The 16,183-nt window shown below is 42.9% G+C and overlaps 1 pseudogene; it reads right to left on the bottom strand.

The window, feature by feature from the left end:
* Positions 1-241: 241 nt before the first annotated feature.
* LOC107297135 lies at positions 242-14,634 on the bottom strand (annotated as a pseudogene).
* Between the last annotated feature and the right edge of the window lie 1,549 nt (positions 14,635-16,183).

Below are 16,183 nucleotides of genomic sequence, written 5' to 3'. Positions count from 1 at the left end.
CCCTAAAATCTACCCCAATATCCCACATATGCTGATCTCAGCCAAACCTTTTTACTCAAGTACTCTGCCATATTAAATGTTGTTTTCAAATTCTGCCTGCACATAAGATATGTTGTATTAATATGGGGTTCCCAATGGGTAGTTAGTAAGGCCAGGAGGCCTGGTTAACTTCTAAATTGAACAAAAGCAAGAATCATCTTTTTGAGACTCCAAGACCATCAAAATGCCATCAATCTTGCTCAGATTTCTTCCCTAATGTTTAATAAAACACGCTTGACTAAAAAAAATCATGCAAGAAATTAATAATTTCTCAGCTAGGCTTCCAGTAAGACCTAAGAAACAAAATTCAAGATCAAATTTTTCCTCACGTGGAATTTCTTCTGTAATAAGAGAGGAATTTACTACAAAACACTGTCCATAATCTGGGCATTTGAACGGTTACTCTGCTATGTGTAACTTTACATGATTTAAAAGTTTATACCTACTACTGAAATCTCTCCCACACTCTGGGCACTCATATGTTTTCTCTCCTGTGGTTACTCTGCTATGTGTAACTTTACATGATTTAAAAGTTTATACCTACTGCTGAAATCTCTTCCACACTCTGGGCACTCATATGTTTTCTCTCCTGTGTGAATCCTCTGATGTCTAACCAGGGCAGATTTCCAAGAGAAACCTTTCCCACAATATGGACACTCATAGGGTTTTTCTCCTGTGTGAGTCCTCTGGTGTTTCACCAGGTAGGAATTGCGACTGAAACCTTTCCCACAATCTGGACACTCATAGGGTTTCTCTCCCGTGTGAGTCCTCTGGTGTCTCACCAGGTCGGAATTCTGACTAAAACTTTCCCCACAACGACATTTATATGGTTCCTCTCCTGTGTGAGTCCTCTGATGTCTAACCAGTTCAGATTTCCAAGAGAAATCTTTCCCACAATCTGGACACTCATAGGGTTTCTCTCCTGTGTGAATCCTCTGGTGTTTCACCAAGTTGGAATTGCAACTGAAACCTTTCCCACAATCTGGACACTCATAGGGTTTCTCTCCCGTGTGAGTCCTCTGGTGTGTCACCAGGATGGAATGCTGACTGAAACTTTCCCCACAACGACATTTATATGGTTTCTCTCCTGTGTGAGAACTCTGATGTCTAACCAGGACAGATTTTGAAGAGAAATCTTTCCCACACTCTGGACACTCATATGGTTTCTCTCCTGTGTGAGTCCTCTGGTGTGTTACCAAGCTGTATCTCTGACTGAAACTTTTCCCACACTCCGGACACTCATATGGCTTCTCTCCTGTGTGAGTCCTCTGGTGTATCACCAGGAGGGAATTCCAACTGAAACCTTTCCCACACTCTGGACACTCATAGGGTTTCTCTCCTGTGTGAGTCCTCTGGTGTTGCACCAGGTAGGAATTCTGACTAAAACTTTTTCCACACTCTGGACACTCATAGGGTTTCTCTCCTATGTGAGTCCTCTGATGTTTCACCAAGTAGGAATTCTGACTAAAACTTTTCCCACAATGACATTTATATGGTTTCTCTCCTGTGTGAATCCTTTGATGGTTCACCAGGATAGATTTCGAAGAGAAATCTTTCCCACACTCTGGACACTCATATGGTTTCCCTCCTATGTGAGTCCTCTGGTGTGTCACCAAGTTGTATCTCTGACTGAAACTTTTCCCACACTCCGGACACTCATATGGCTTCTCTCCTGTGTGAGTCCTCTGGTGTATCACCAAGTTGTATCTCTGACTGAAACCTTTCCCACACTCCGGACACTCATATGGCTTCTCTCCTGTGTGAGTCCTCTGGTGTATCACCAGGAGAGAATTACAACTGAAACGTTTCCCACACTCCGGACACTCATATGGCTTCTCTCCTGTGTGAGTCCTCTGGTGTATCACCAAGTTGTATCTCTGACTGAAACCTTTCCCACACTCCGGACACTCATATGGCTTCTCTCCTGTGTGAGTCCTCTGGTGTATCACCAGGAGAGAATTACAACTGAAACGTTTCCCACAATCTGGGCACTCATATGGTTTCTGTCCTGCATGAGTCCTCTTGTGTCTTACCATATTAGTGTGCATGCTAAATCTTTGTCACACTGGATCGTCTGGTAGAGCTTCTCTCCAGTATGGGTCCTTCCATGAACCATAAGGGAGCTACTCTGAGTAAAGTTTTTGCCACACTCCAAACATTTGTGCCACTTTCACTGGGTGGATCATCTCCTGCATAATCAGCTGTGATCCCAACCTCTATTTTTCCCACATTAGGCAGTCTGTGGGGTTTTTTCAACACTGATATCCTTGAATTCTTGAGGAGGCCAAAAATGTTTATGATCTCTTACTTGGAGGTTCTTTGAGTCAAGTCAAGTCTTCCTGAAAGGGTTTAATTAATGCCTGTCCATTTTGGCTATCCAAGGGACCTTTTCCTTCCCACTGACTTCCAGTTATGTCCACTTTTTTATAAATTTCGATATTATCCCCCTTGACTTCTTACATCATGTTCCCTTGAGTTGCACATGCTCTATTTTTTCCAGCTCAAAACTTTGTTCTTGTTATTCTCTCCCTTGTCTCTCGCCAGGTGAGACAAGAGAGGAGTTTTCAAAATTTCTGGAGGAAGCAGAAAAGGTTTTGATTGATGCTTTGTCTTGCATTTTAATGCTGCTTCTCATTCTCTGTGGTCCAGAGTGTTCTTCTTGGCATCCTCTTTGTCTGTAAGATTCATATTAACGGGTCAGTTTCATTATTGTTTAACAAATATTTGCAGGACAAGTGAAAGCAGCAAAAAGAAAACCCATATATTAGCATGAAAACATCAAAATTCTAGTATAACCTCTAACATTATTTATGATTCATTTGGCAGATAGAAGACTAGCAAAATCCAAATTCAAATATTGATTCAATTATAAAATTCTTTTGGCTTGGATAAATCACACATATATGAATGAACACACATGCCCACAGAAATAGACACCTAAGATTGATGTATGTCTGTGTGCATACGAATCCGTACATCAATTAGAATAGAGCAAGTGGCTGCCCAGTCTCTTCTTAAAAACCTCCACTGATGAAACACCTACAACTTCTGGAGGCAACATCACCACCACATGGATCTGTAGCTGGCTGGCAAAACGTACTCAACAAGTAGTCCTCAAGGGAACTACATCCACATGGAAAGAAGTAAGCAGTGGGGTATCACAAGTTTCCGCCTTAGGCCCAGTACTATTCAATATCTTCATCAATGACTTAGATGAGGGAATTGAAGGAGAACTCATGAAATTTGCAGACGACACCAAACTGGTAGCAGTAGCCAACACCCCAGAAGACAAATTCAGGATCCAAAAAGATCTTGACAAACTTGAACAATGGGCCCTATCCAACAAAATGAGTTTCAATGTGGAGAAAAGCAAAGTTTTACATTTAGGCAGGAAAAATCAAAGGAACAAATACAGATTGGGCAAAACCTGGCTTAAAAACAGTAACTATGAGAGGGACCTTGGAATTTTAGTGGACGATCAGTGTGCAGCATTAGTCAAAAAAGCCACTGTGCAGCATTAGCTAATCCTGGGTTGTATAAAAAGAAGCATGGAATCAAGATCACGCGACATATTAGTACCGCTTTATAAAACCCTACTAAGACCACACCTGAAATACTGCAGCCAATTTTGGTCACCATATCATAAAAAAGATGTTGACAGTTTGGAAAAAATTCAGAGAAAAGCAACTAAGACATGAAATAAGTGAAATATAGTTTTCTGCTCTGAGATGGGAGAAGCTAAAATGTAAAGGCCTGGAGACTAAACATACGAAGAAAGGTTGCAGGATTTGGGTATGGCCAGTCTAGAGAAAAGAATGATTGGGGGGGGGGGCGACATGATAGCAGTATTCCAGTATTTGAGGGGCTGCCACAAAGAAGAGGGGGTCACGATATTCTCCAAAGCACCAGAGGGCCAGACGAGAAACAATGGTTGGAAATTTATCAAAGAGAGAAGCAACCTGGAACTAAGAAAGTTCCTGACAGTGAATAGCTTGCCCCCAGAAATCGTGGGTGCTCCTTTACTGGAGATTTTTAAAAAGAGACTAGTAACTTGTCCGAGATGTTATAGGTTCTCCTGCTTGAGCAGGGGGCTGGACTAGAAGACCTCCAAGATCCCTTTCAGCTCTATTCTATTCTGTTCCTCACTGTTAGGAAGTTTCTCCTTAATTCCAGGTTGCTTCTCTCCTTGATTAGTTTCCGTCCATTGTTTCTTGTCTTGCCTTCTGGTGCTTTAGAAAGTAAATTGACCCCCTCCTCTTTGTGGCAGCCCCTCAAATACTGGAATACTGCTATCATGTCCCCCCCCCCTAATCCTTCTTTTCTCTAGACTGGCCATACCCAAATCCTGCAACCTTTCCTCCTATGTTTAGTCTCCAGGCCTTTACATTTTAGTTTCTCCCATCTCCCAGCAGAAAACTAGAGGCAGAAGTTTTAAATCATACAGCGTAAGTGTAATAACGTTTGGAAAAAGAAACGTTATACAGTAGCAGCCGACATGCTTCAGCCTAGTTGCTTCTCTGCTTTTACACCCCGGAGGAAACAAGGCAGCTCTATTTGCTCCTGGTTTCTCCTCCGAACTCTCAACTCACCTTCCAGCTGCTGCTTCAACCCTGGGAAGAGTACGGCTGCCCCCCCCCCCCTCCATCCTTCCATGGATCAAACGGAAGAGGAAGTTCCTCTGCCCTTCTCCTCTCATCGACATCCTTTCTAGCAATACTCTATGCTTTTAAAGCCTTTCACCTCAGCTCCTCTCCCTCCGGTTGGATGACGCCACTCATCCACTGCAGACGCTGCTGTTAGATTGACGGTTTTCCAGCCGCTAGTGTTGTGTTAGAGCTCCTCCTAGTGACGTAAGGCTGAAAATACGCTCAGTCTTTCTCTGGCTTTTCTAAAATGTTTTAATTAAGAGTTGTTTTCTTCTCTTAGTGACCACATCCATAACTTTTCTCCAGGACCATCTAGCCCTCGTCTCTCCTTTGGGGTTTCACAGGGACCATCCCAACCTATCCAAAGCACCTAAAGCGAATACATTATTCCCCACCCCTGATTACATCTCCCATTGTTCGAATTCTATCTCCCTCTGCCCTTATTTACAAATTACCTTTTATGGCTACTAGTTCCTAGGTAGGTTTTCTGTAGAGCAGGGGGAGGCAACCTTGGCTCTTTTATGACTCCTGAGCCAGTTCTGGGAGTTGAAGTCCACGAGTCATAAAAGAACCAAGGTTGCCTACCTCTGCTCTAGAGTAACTATCATATCAGCAAATTCTGGTTAAGACCGGTTTCTAGCCTAGAAGAGGCCTTCCTACGTACAATTCTCAAGCTTCAGGTAGGCTCGTGAAATTAGAAATATGTGCAATGTATTTTCTTCACAGGCCAGCAGGTAGTAGTAGTAGTAGTAGTAGTAGTAGTAGTAGTAGTAGTAGTAGTAATAATAATAATAATAATAATAATAATAATAATAATAATAATAATAATAATAATAATAATAATAATAATAATAATAATAATAATAAAAGTTGGAAGGGGCCTTGGAGGTCTTCGAGTCCAACCCCCTGCTCAGGCAGGAAACCCTACACCTTTTCGGACAAATGGCTGTCCAGTTTCTTCTTAAAAACTTCCAGTGTTGGAGCATTCACTGCTTCTGGAGGCAGGTTGTTCCATTGGTTAATTGTTTTAACTGTCAGGAAGTTTCTCCTTAGTTCTAGCTTGCTTCTCTCCTTGATTAGTTTCCATCTGTTGCTTCTTGTCCTGCCCTCAGACACTATGGAGAACAGCTTGACTCCCTCTTCTTTGTGGCAGCCCCTGAGATATTGGAACACTGCTATCATGTCCCCCCTCGTCCTTCTCTTCGTTAATATAGACATACCTAATTCCAGCAACCGTTCCCTATATGTTTTAGCCTCCAGTCTCCTAATCATCTTTGTTCTCTTCTCTGTACTCTTTCTAGAGTCTCAGCATCTTTTTTACTTACAGTTCTGTAAAAACAATAGGACTTTCCCCCCAGAAATCCCTCCTTTTTCTTTTCATACTTTCTACTTATTTTTACATTCATATTTCTCAAATTGTTGAAACATTTTTCCAACCTCTTCACTCTTGTCTTTCATTTTCCATCCAATCATAGTCTTTACAACAAACCATTATTATTGCTCTACACTGCAAACAACAACAAATTGGCATTCCAATTGTTAATATTCAAATTCCCAACACTACTAATGGTTTTACCCATCCGGCCAAGTTAGGGATCCAATCATTGAGTCCTTTCAAGGGATTCCAACCATCCTTCCCTCTGGCCCTAGCCTTTTGTTGTAATTTATTGATTTATTCATGATGTTTGCAATGATTTCAGAATAATCAGGCATGTCTTAGCTAGTATGATCTACCCAAGCACAACAACTATAATCAATTCGCTCTGCACATGGCCCTCACATCACAGAAGCTGCTAAACTCTCTATTTCTAACTGTTGTCTTAACAACGTAGTCCTTAATATTTTTAATTCTTCACTTAAGAACATTCTATCACTTTGAGGCTCAGAGCGCTGTTTTTGGCGCCGCTCGGTTTCCCACCCCACCTCCGCCAGGCTGATCTGGTGGGTGGGATTGCCTTTCGCCTTCCCCACCGCTGCATTGGCAGCTGACGCTGCCCTCCTAAGAGGGGGCACGGCGATTGGACAGTGGCCACGCTAGGGATGGGAACAGGCTATCCCCCAAACCTTTCCCACAATCTGGGCACTCATATGGTTTCTCTTCTGTGTGAGTCCTCTTGTGTCTTACCATATTAGTGTTCATGCTAAATCTTTTGTCACATTGGGTCGTCTGGTAGAGCTTCTCTCCTGTATGGGTCCTTCCATGAGAGAGCTACTCTGAGTAAAGCTTTTGCCAAACTCCAAACATTTGTATCGCGCTTCAGCGGGTGGATTGTCTCATGCATAATCAGCTGTGATCTGCAACCTTTATTTTTCCCACATTAAGAGGTTTGTGGGGCTTGTCCATCGCTACTATTCTTGGATTCTTGAGGAGGATAAAAATGTTTCTGATCTCTTTCTTGGAGGTTCTTTGAGTCAACTCACTCTTACCTTCCTGAAAGGCTTTAATTAATGCCTGCCCATTTTGGCTATCCCAACGACTTCCAGTTATTTCCCCTTTTTCTTTATTTGGATATTATCTCCCTTGACCTCTCGTGTAATGTTTCCTTGAGTTGCACATGCTCTATTTTTTCCATCTCAAAACTTTGTTCTTGTTATTTGCTCCCTTTTCTCTGATGAGAAAGGAGAAGAGTTTTCAAACTTCGTGCAGGAAGTAGAAAAGGTTTTGGGTGATGGTTTGTCTTGCATTTTAATGCTGCTTCTCATTCTCTGTTGTGCAGAGTGCTCTTCTTGGCATCCTCTTTATCTGTAAGATTCATATTAATGGGTTAGTTTCATTATTGTTTAACAAATAGGTACAGGACGTGTGAAAGCAGAAAAAAACAAGGTACCGTATATTACCATGAAAACATCAAAATTCTAGTTTAACCTCTAACTGTCAATGCTGCTAACATAGGATGTTTCCACTCTGACAACTGATGAAAATGCAGCCATTTTCTCTATTCCTTTAACGTGCCTTTTCTTACTTTAGAAATTAGATGCAGCAGAGGGGGGGGGTTGGAATGAAAGCTCAGCTAGCCATAATAATAACACTGCTGTGGAAATCCAAGGACAAGTTGATAACGTTTTGGTGGGCTGTGGAGCTGAGGAGAAAGCCCGTGCTTTAAGCCAAGGCTTTTCAACCGGTCGTACACGTACCACCTGTGTTACTTTGCCACCTGGCAGGTGGTACGCGACTGCTAGTCAAGTGTAGCAGGGGAGGGGAATGACCCTAAGCAGCCTGAGGGAGAGGCAGCAGCAGCTGCATGACTGTCTGGGCTTGGAAGAAGCCCCAGGAACTAGCAGTGCTCCAGCAGATTGGCTCCAGCTGATTGGCGCTTCGGGAAGCAGCTTGGAGCTGGAATTGAACTGAAGAAAAAGGGGGGAAGGAGAGGAGAGGTTATAAAAGGTGGTGGTTTGGGTGGGGGAAGAGAAAAAAAGACAACAGGAAAGGTTTAATCCCTTTAAACAAATGAAATTAGTTTTACCCCCTTTAACTGAGTCTGTCTATGGCTTTTAGAAAGTTTTCTTTGAAGGTAAAGAGGCTTAATTTAAGGTTAAAGCTTTTGGCAATTGCCGGAGCCTTTCAGTCCAGCATTGCAACATTGTGACACGTGACACGCCTGAGGCAGCATAAAGAGAGAGAAAAATCCAGAGGCTTATTTTGTGAGCCTTTCTTGCTTTGCACTTGATTCCTGTGTCTTTAAGGGTACAGGGAAGGGATTGGAGGGGTGCATTCTTACTACACTGTGGAAGAGCTGAGAAGGGAGAGAGGAAGAAGGGTCAACCAGCTAGCTCAGAAGTCTACAAACTTAGCAACTTTAAGACCTATGGACGTCAACTCCCAGAATTCCTCAACCAGCCATGAGGGCTGAGGAATTCTGGGAGTTGAAGTCCACAAGTCTTAAAAGTGCCAAGTTTGAAGACCCCCGAACTATCTGGTAGTGGTGCATATTAATAAACATGGATAAATTCATCATACATTTGTCAGTGCAAAGGGAAAGTGATTCAGCAAAGGAACAGCCACCGAAGAAAATACTTTTTTCCTTTTTTTCTATAGTTTGTAATATTTTATTAGATTATAGAATAAAATACAAAAGCAAATAGTAGGACACAGTGGGGAGGAAAAAGGGGGGAAAGTCAGGGGGAGAAGGGAAAAAGAACAGACTTCCTCTGTTGCAGTAGAAGGAAGCATTAATATTGAACCTCAACTGTTTACTTTTCCATAATATTATAAACTAGCCATTTCTATAACAACAAATGAATCTAATCAGTAAAACCCAAAATCCCCCTTTTAGGCATCAAGTTTTTGACACCTTGCTAAGCACTGGTGGTACTCAAATATTGTCATGTCCTAAAAGTGGTACAATCTGTGAAAAGGTTGAAAAGCCCCACGGTGTGTCAGCTGTGGTGGGGTGCCTGAGATGCAGCAGGCTCTTAAGGCAGCCGTGTTCATTTGTCCCATTCTGTTCGGGCCGGTTCCTCCTCTTCTCGATCCCCGTGAGAGCAAGATAGAAAAACTTGTGTGTGAGGGCGCGTGTGGGCAGTCGGACTGGATTAATGAATGAATGGACAGAAAGAGAGAGAAAAAGAGAGAGAGAATGAAAAAGAGAGAGAAAGAGAGAGAGTGAGAGAAAGAAAGAGGGGGAAAGAGAGAAAGAGGGAGAAAGAGAGGGAGAGGAAAGAGAAACAGAAAAAGGGAGAGAAAAGAAAGACAGAGAAAGAGAGAGGGAAAGGAAGGAGAGAAAGGAGGAGAGGAAAGAGAAAGAGAGAAAGGGGGAGGAAAGAAAGAGAAAGAGAGAGGGAGAGGAAAGAAAGAGAGGGAGAGGAAAGAGAGAAAAAGAGAGAGAGGAAAGAGAGGGGGAGAGGAAAGAGAGGGAGAGAGAGAGAAAGAGAGGAAAAAGAAAGAGAAAGAGGGAGAGGAAAGAGAGAGAGGAAAGAGAGAGAGAGAGAGAGAGAGAGAGAGAGAGAGAGAGAGAGAGAGAGAGAGATCATGCACAGCAGCCTCTATTTCTTTTTAATTAAACTCTTCAATCAAGCTCCCCCTCTTCGTATGCACACTCCCAGAATTTTGCAGCTTCCAGTGTTTTCTTTTCTCTGGGAAACGGGTCCAAGTGGCTCTTTGAGTGTTTACGGTTGCAGACCCCTAATCTATCGGAACCATGAAATTAACATTATTTATGATTGACTTGGCATATAGAAGACCAGAAAAATGCAAGTTAAAATATTGATTCATTTATAAAATTCACACATATACGCCCACAGAAATAGACACCTAAGAATTTAGATATTTCTTCGTCCATATGTCTACGTATATCAATCAGAATAGAGCTGGAATGGAACCTTGTAGGAATTGTAGCCCAAGCCCCTGCTCAAGCAGGAGACCCCGTATCATTTCAGACAAGTGGCTGACAGTCTCTTCTTAAAAACCTCCAGCGATGAAGCACCCACAACATCTAGAGGGAAACTGTTACACTGGTTAAATTGTCCTCACTGTTAGGAAATTTCTCTTTAGTTACAGGTTGCTTCTCTCCTTGATTCCTTTCCACCCATTGTTCCGTATGTCGCCTTCTGCTGCTTTGGAAAACAAGTTGACTCCCTCTTCTTTGTGGCAGCCTCTCAAATATTGGAACACTGGAATACTGCTATCGTGTCATCTCCCATTTCCCAGCAGAAAATCACAGGCAGAAGTTTTAATCATGCAGCATAAGTGCAAAAACATTTGGAAACAGAAGGAACATGCAGCAGCAGCAGCAGCCGACATGGAAACCATCCACCTGTCTGTAGCTCTCACCTGCTTGCCTGGGACTCCTATTTCTTCCCACATCACAATCACATGAGGTCCTCACTTAAAGACCCACGGGGTCCGAGAGTTGCAGTGGCAACTGGAACTACCAGGATTCCCTCACATGACTGTGCTCATGTGATAGCAATGGAAAATCTGGCGCCAATTGCTGTCACAACCTGAGAATTACTCATATTTCTTTTCCAAGCTCGGGAGAGGCCTGAAAAAGTAATTTCCCTCACTTTTGGACAGTTGGCATCCTGGCCAGCTTTATAACAGCAGTTTGCTAAATCATGAGAGGCTTTCCTGGCAGAGGATTTCAAGACATTGCTGCAGATTAAGATCTTTTGTAAGTGCAGCTGAATAGGACAATGAGAGGTTGGCAGCCTGGAACCTCAACTCGCCGTCTGCTTGCAGCTCTGACTTTGCCATCGGAGAAAGGGCTGTGCAGGAGAAAGACACCTGGGCCCTTCTCAGGCTGGGGCACATCACCAAAACGGCATTGGTTGCAACTCTCGTGGACTTTTGGAAGACTCGGGATACACGGGATACAACCATTTTGTCCCTCCTAGACCTCTCATCAGGTTTCACGATATCCTTCTGGACAGGGGTTTGGGACTGGAAATGAGAGGCCCTTTATTACACTGCTTCTACTTCCATCTCCATGCCTGGGTCCAGTCAGTGTGGGTAGGAGGGGCCGAGTCCTAGGTCCCTGCAGTTTGGGGTGCCCCAGGGCTAAAGCCTTTCACTGCTGCTTTTCAACATTGACGTGAGATGGCTACCGAAGGCCGTCCATCGTACGATACCAAATTATGTACAGGTAGTCCTAGACTTCATGTAGCAACCATTCATGAAGTCACAACAGCACTAAAAAAAGGGACTTCCGACCATTTTTCACACTTACAACCATTGCAGCATTGTCATTGTCTACATGATCGAAATAGGGATCCTTGCCAATTAACTCAGATTTGTGACAGTTTCATTGTCCTGGGGTCATGTGTTCACCTTTGGGGACTCAGCTGGTGCACAACCTGGGGGTCCCCCTGGACTCACAGTTCCTGCTTGAGAAGATGATGGCTGGGGGAGGAGCTTTGTAGAGATTCTTCTGGTGAGCCAATTATGTCCTTTCCTGGACCAGGGAGGCCTTCCAAAGTGGATCACTCATGCCTTGATCCCCTCCTGTTTGGATCACTGCCCTGGGTCACCACGAAACTTCAGCTGGTTCAGAACGCAACAGTGCACACAGTAATGGGAGTCCCTAGATTGTCCACGTAACATCTTTGTTGTGTGAGTTGCACTGGATCCATTTCTTTAAGGTGCAATTGATGATGCTGGTCATCACCTTTAAAGCTATTTCTTTATTATAGCAATAGCAGTTAGACATATATATCACCCCACAGCGTTTTATAGCACTCTCAGTTTACAGTGTCAGCATATTCTCCCCAACAATCTGGGTCCTCCTTTTATAGATCTCAGAAGGATGGAAGGCTGAGTCAACCTCGAGCCCTATCAGGATTGAATTCCAGGCTGTGGGCAGAGTTAGCTGGCAACACTGAATTCTGAATTATATTTCAGTATCACCCCTAAAATCTACCCCAATCAGTCCCACATATGCTGATCTCAGCCAAACCATTTTACTCAAGTACTCTGCCATATTAAACGTTGTTTCCAAATTCTGCCTGCACATAAGATATGTTGTATTAATATAGGGTTCCCAATGGGTAGTTAGTAAGGCCAGGAGGCCTGGTTAACTTCTAAATTGAAGAAAAGCAAGAATCACCTTTTTGGGACTCTCAGACCATCAAAATGCCATCAATCTTGCTTGAAGTGCCCTGTATTTATAGGGCAAGTAAATGTTAACCGTGGGGGCTTTGCATTTTGCCACTTGCAATGTATGGGGTCTATTGGTTTCTGTATTCAGGTTTTATTGCTGTAAATCGGGTGGAATCACCTTGAGTTGGGGTGCCACATACATTTTCTTAACAAAGATACATATCCTGCGCTTATTATATGTAGAAATAATTCAAGGTGGCAAAGATACCTAATACAGATCTAAGCTCGCTTTCTCTGGCCCAGCACAACAGTTCACCATGACTCCATGAAAGGGAACGAATGCACTAGGCCAGACAGAGGAAGCTCAGATTTCTTCCCTCATGTTTAATAAAACATGCTTGACTAAAAAGAATCATGCAAGAAATTAATAATTTCGCAGCTAGGCTTCCAGTAAGAGACAAGAAACAAAATTCAAGATCAAATTTTTCCTCATGTGGAATTTCTTCTGTAATAAGAGAGGAATTTATTACAACACACTGTCCATAATCTGGGCATTTGAATGGTTACTGTGCTATGTTTAACTTTACATGATTTAAAAGTTTATACCTACTACTGAAATCTCTCCCACACTCTGGGCACTCATATGGTTTCCTCTCCTGTGTGAGTCCTCTGATGTCTAACCAGGTCAGATTTCCAAGAGAAACCTTTCCCACAATATGGACATTCATAGGGTTTCTCTCCCGTGTGAGTCCTCTCGTGTCTCACCAGGACGGATTTCTGACTAAAACTGTCCCCACAACGACATTTATATGGTTTCTCTCCTGTGTGAGTCCTCTGATGTCTAACCAGGTCAGATTTCCAAGAGAAATCTTTCCCACAATCTGGACACTCATAGGGTTTCTCTCCAGTGTGAGTCCTCTGGTGTTTCACCAGGTAGTAATGCTGACTAAAACTTTCCCCACAATGACGACATTTATATGGTTTCTCTCCTGTGTGAGTCCTCTGATGGTTCACCAGGGCAGATTTCGAAGAGAAATCTTTCTCACAATCCGAACACTCATACGGTTTTTCTCCTGTGTGAGTCCTCTGGTGTGTCACCAGGCTGGAATGCTGACTGAAACTTTTCCCACACTCTGGACACTCATAGGGTTTCTCTCCCGTGTGAGTCCTCTGGTGTTGCACCAGGTAGGAATTCTGACTAAAACTTTTCCCGCAATGACATTTATATGGTTTCTCTCCTGTGTGAGTCCTCTGATGGATCACCAGGGCAGATTTCGAAGAAAAATCTTTCCCACAATCTGGACACTCATAGAGTTTCTCTCCTGTGTGAGTCCTCTGGTGTTTCACCAGGTAGGAATTCTGACTAAAACTTTCCCCACAATCACATTTATATGGTTTCTCTCCTGTGTGAGTCCTTCGATGGTTCACCACGACAGATTTCGAAGAGAAATATTTCCCACAATCCGAACACTCATAGTGTTTTTCTCCTGTGTGAGTCCTCTGGTGTGTCACCAGGCTGGAATTCTGACTGAAACCTTTCCCACACTCTGGACACTCATAGGGTTTCTCGCCTGTGTGAGTCCTCTGGTGTCTCACCAGGTAAGAATTCTGATTAAAACTTTTCCCACAATGACATTTATATGGTTTCTCTCCTGTGTGAGTCCTGTGGTGTGTCACCAGGTGGGAATTCTGACTGAAACTTTTCCCACAATGACATTTATATGGTTTCTCTCCTGTGTGAGTCCTCTGGTGTATCACCAGGTTGTATATCTGACTGAAACTTTTCCCACACTCCGGACACTCATATGGCTTCTCTCTTGTGTGAGTCCTCTGGTGTGTCACCAGGTGGGAATTCTGACTGAAACGTTTCCCACAATCAGGACACTCATATGGTTTCTCTCCTGTGTGAGTCCTCTTGTGTCTTACCATATTAGTGTGCATGCTAAATATTTGTCACACTGGGTTGTCTGGTAGAGCGTCTCTCCAGTATGGGTCCTTCCATGAACCATAAGGGAACTACTCTGAGTAGTTTTTGCCGCACTCCAAATATTTGTATCACTTTCACTGGGTGGATCATCTCCTGCATAATCAGCTGTGATCCGCAACCTCTATTTTTCCCACATTAGGCAGTCTGTGGGGTTTTTTCAACACTGATATTCTTGGATTCTTAAGAAGGCCAAAAATGTTTCTGATCTCTTACTTGGAGGTTCTTTGAGTCAAGTCAAGGCTTGCTGAAAGGGTTTAATTAATTCCTGTCCATTTTGGCTATCCAAGGGACCTTTTCCTTCCCACTGACTTCCAGTTATGTCCACTTTTTTATAAATTTCGATATTATCCCCCTTGACTTCTTACGTCATGTTCCCTTGAGTTGCACATGCTCTATTTTTTCCAGCTCAAAACTTTGTTCTTGTTATTCTCTCCTTTGTCTCTCATCAGGTGAGACAGGAGAAGAGTTTTCAAAATTTCTGGAGGAAGCAGAAAAGGTTTTGATTGATGCTTTGTCTTGCATTTTAATGCTGCTTCTCATTCTCTGTGGTCCAGAGTGTTCTTCTTGGCATCCTCTTTGTCTGTAAGATTCATATTAACGGGTCAGTTTCATTATTGTTTAACAAATGGCTGCAGGACATGTGAAAGCAGCAAAAAGAAAATCCTTATATTAGCAAGAAAACATCAAAATTCTAGTTTAACTCCCAACATTATTTATGATTCATCTGGCAGATAGAAGACTAGCAAAATCCAAATTCAAATATTGATTCAATTATAAAATTCTTTTCGCTTGGATAGATCAAACATATATGAACACACATGCCCACAGAAATAGACACCTAAGATTGATGTATGTGTGCATACGAGTCCATACATCAGTTACAATAGAACTGGAAGGGACCTTGTAGATCTTCTAGCCCAACCCCCTGCTCAAGCCGGAGACCCTATACCATTTTAGACAAGTGGCTGCCCAGTCTCTTCTTAAAAACCTCCACCGATGAAGCACCTACAACTTCTGGAGGCAACATCACCACCACATGGATCCGTAGCTGGCTGGCAAAACGTACTCAACGAGTAGTCCTCAAGGGCACTACCTCCACATGGAGAGAAGTAAGCAGTGGGGTATCACAAGGTTCCACCTTAGGACCAGTACTCTTCAATATCTTCATCAATGACTTAGATGAGGGAATTGAAGGGGAACTCATCAAATTTGCAGATGATACCAAACTGGTAGGAGTAGCCAACACCCTAGAAGACAAACTCAGGATCCAAAAAGATCTTGACAAACTTGAACAATGGGCCCTATCCAACAAAATGAGTTTCAATGTGGAGAAAAGCAATGTTTTACATTTAGGCAGGAAAAATCAAAGGTAAAAATACAGATTGGGCAAAACCTGGCTTAAAAACAGTAACTATGAAAGGGACCTTGGAGTTTTAGTGGACGATCAGTGTGCAGCATTAGCCAAAAAAGCCAGTGTGCAGCATTAGCTAATCCTGGGTTGTATAAACAGAAGCATGGAATCAAGATCACGCGAGATATTAGTACCGCTTTATAAAACCCTAGTAAGACCACACTTGAAATACTGCAGCCAATTTTGGTCACCATATCACAAAAAAGATGTTGACAGTTTGGAAAAAATTCAGAGAAAAGCAACTAAGATTATCAAAGGCCTCGAGATTAAAACATAGGAAGAACGGTGGCAGGACTTGTGTTTGGCTAGTCTAAATAAAAGAAGAAATAGGGGAGACATGATAGCAGTATTCCAGTATTTGACGGGCTGCCACAAAGAAGAGGGGGTCACGTTATTCTCTAAAGCACCAGAGGACAGGATGAGAAACAATGGTTGGAAAATGGTCAAAGAGAGAAGCAGCCTGGAACTAAGGAGAAACTTCCTGACAGTAAATAGCTTGCCCCAGAAATCGTGGGCGCTCCATTACTGGAGATTCTTAAAAAGAGGGTATTAACTTATCTGAGATG

The sequence above is a fragment of the Protobothrops mucrosquamatus genome, unplaced genomic scaffold (genome assembly GCF_001527695.2).
Source record: "Protobothrops mucrosquamatus isolate PMUCROS unplaced genomic scaffold, P.Mucros_1.0 scaffold3154, whole genome shotgun sequence".
Taxonomy (NCBI): Eukaryota; Metazoa; Chordata; class Lepidosauria; order Squamata; family Viperidae; genus Protobothrops; species Protobothrops mucrosquamatus.
This window is presented reverse-complemented; position numbering and strand designations above follow the sequence as displayed.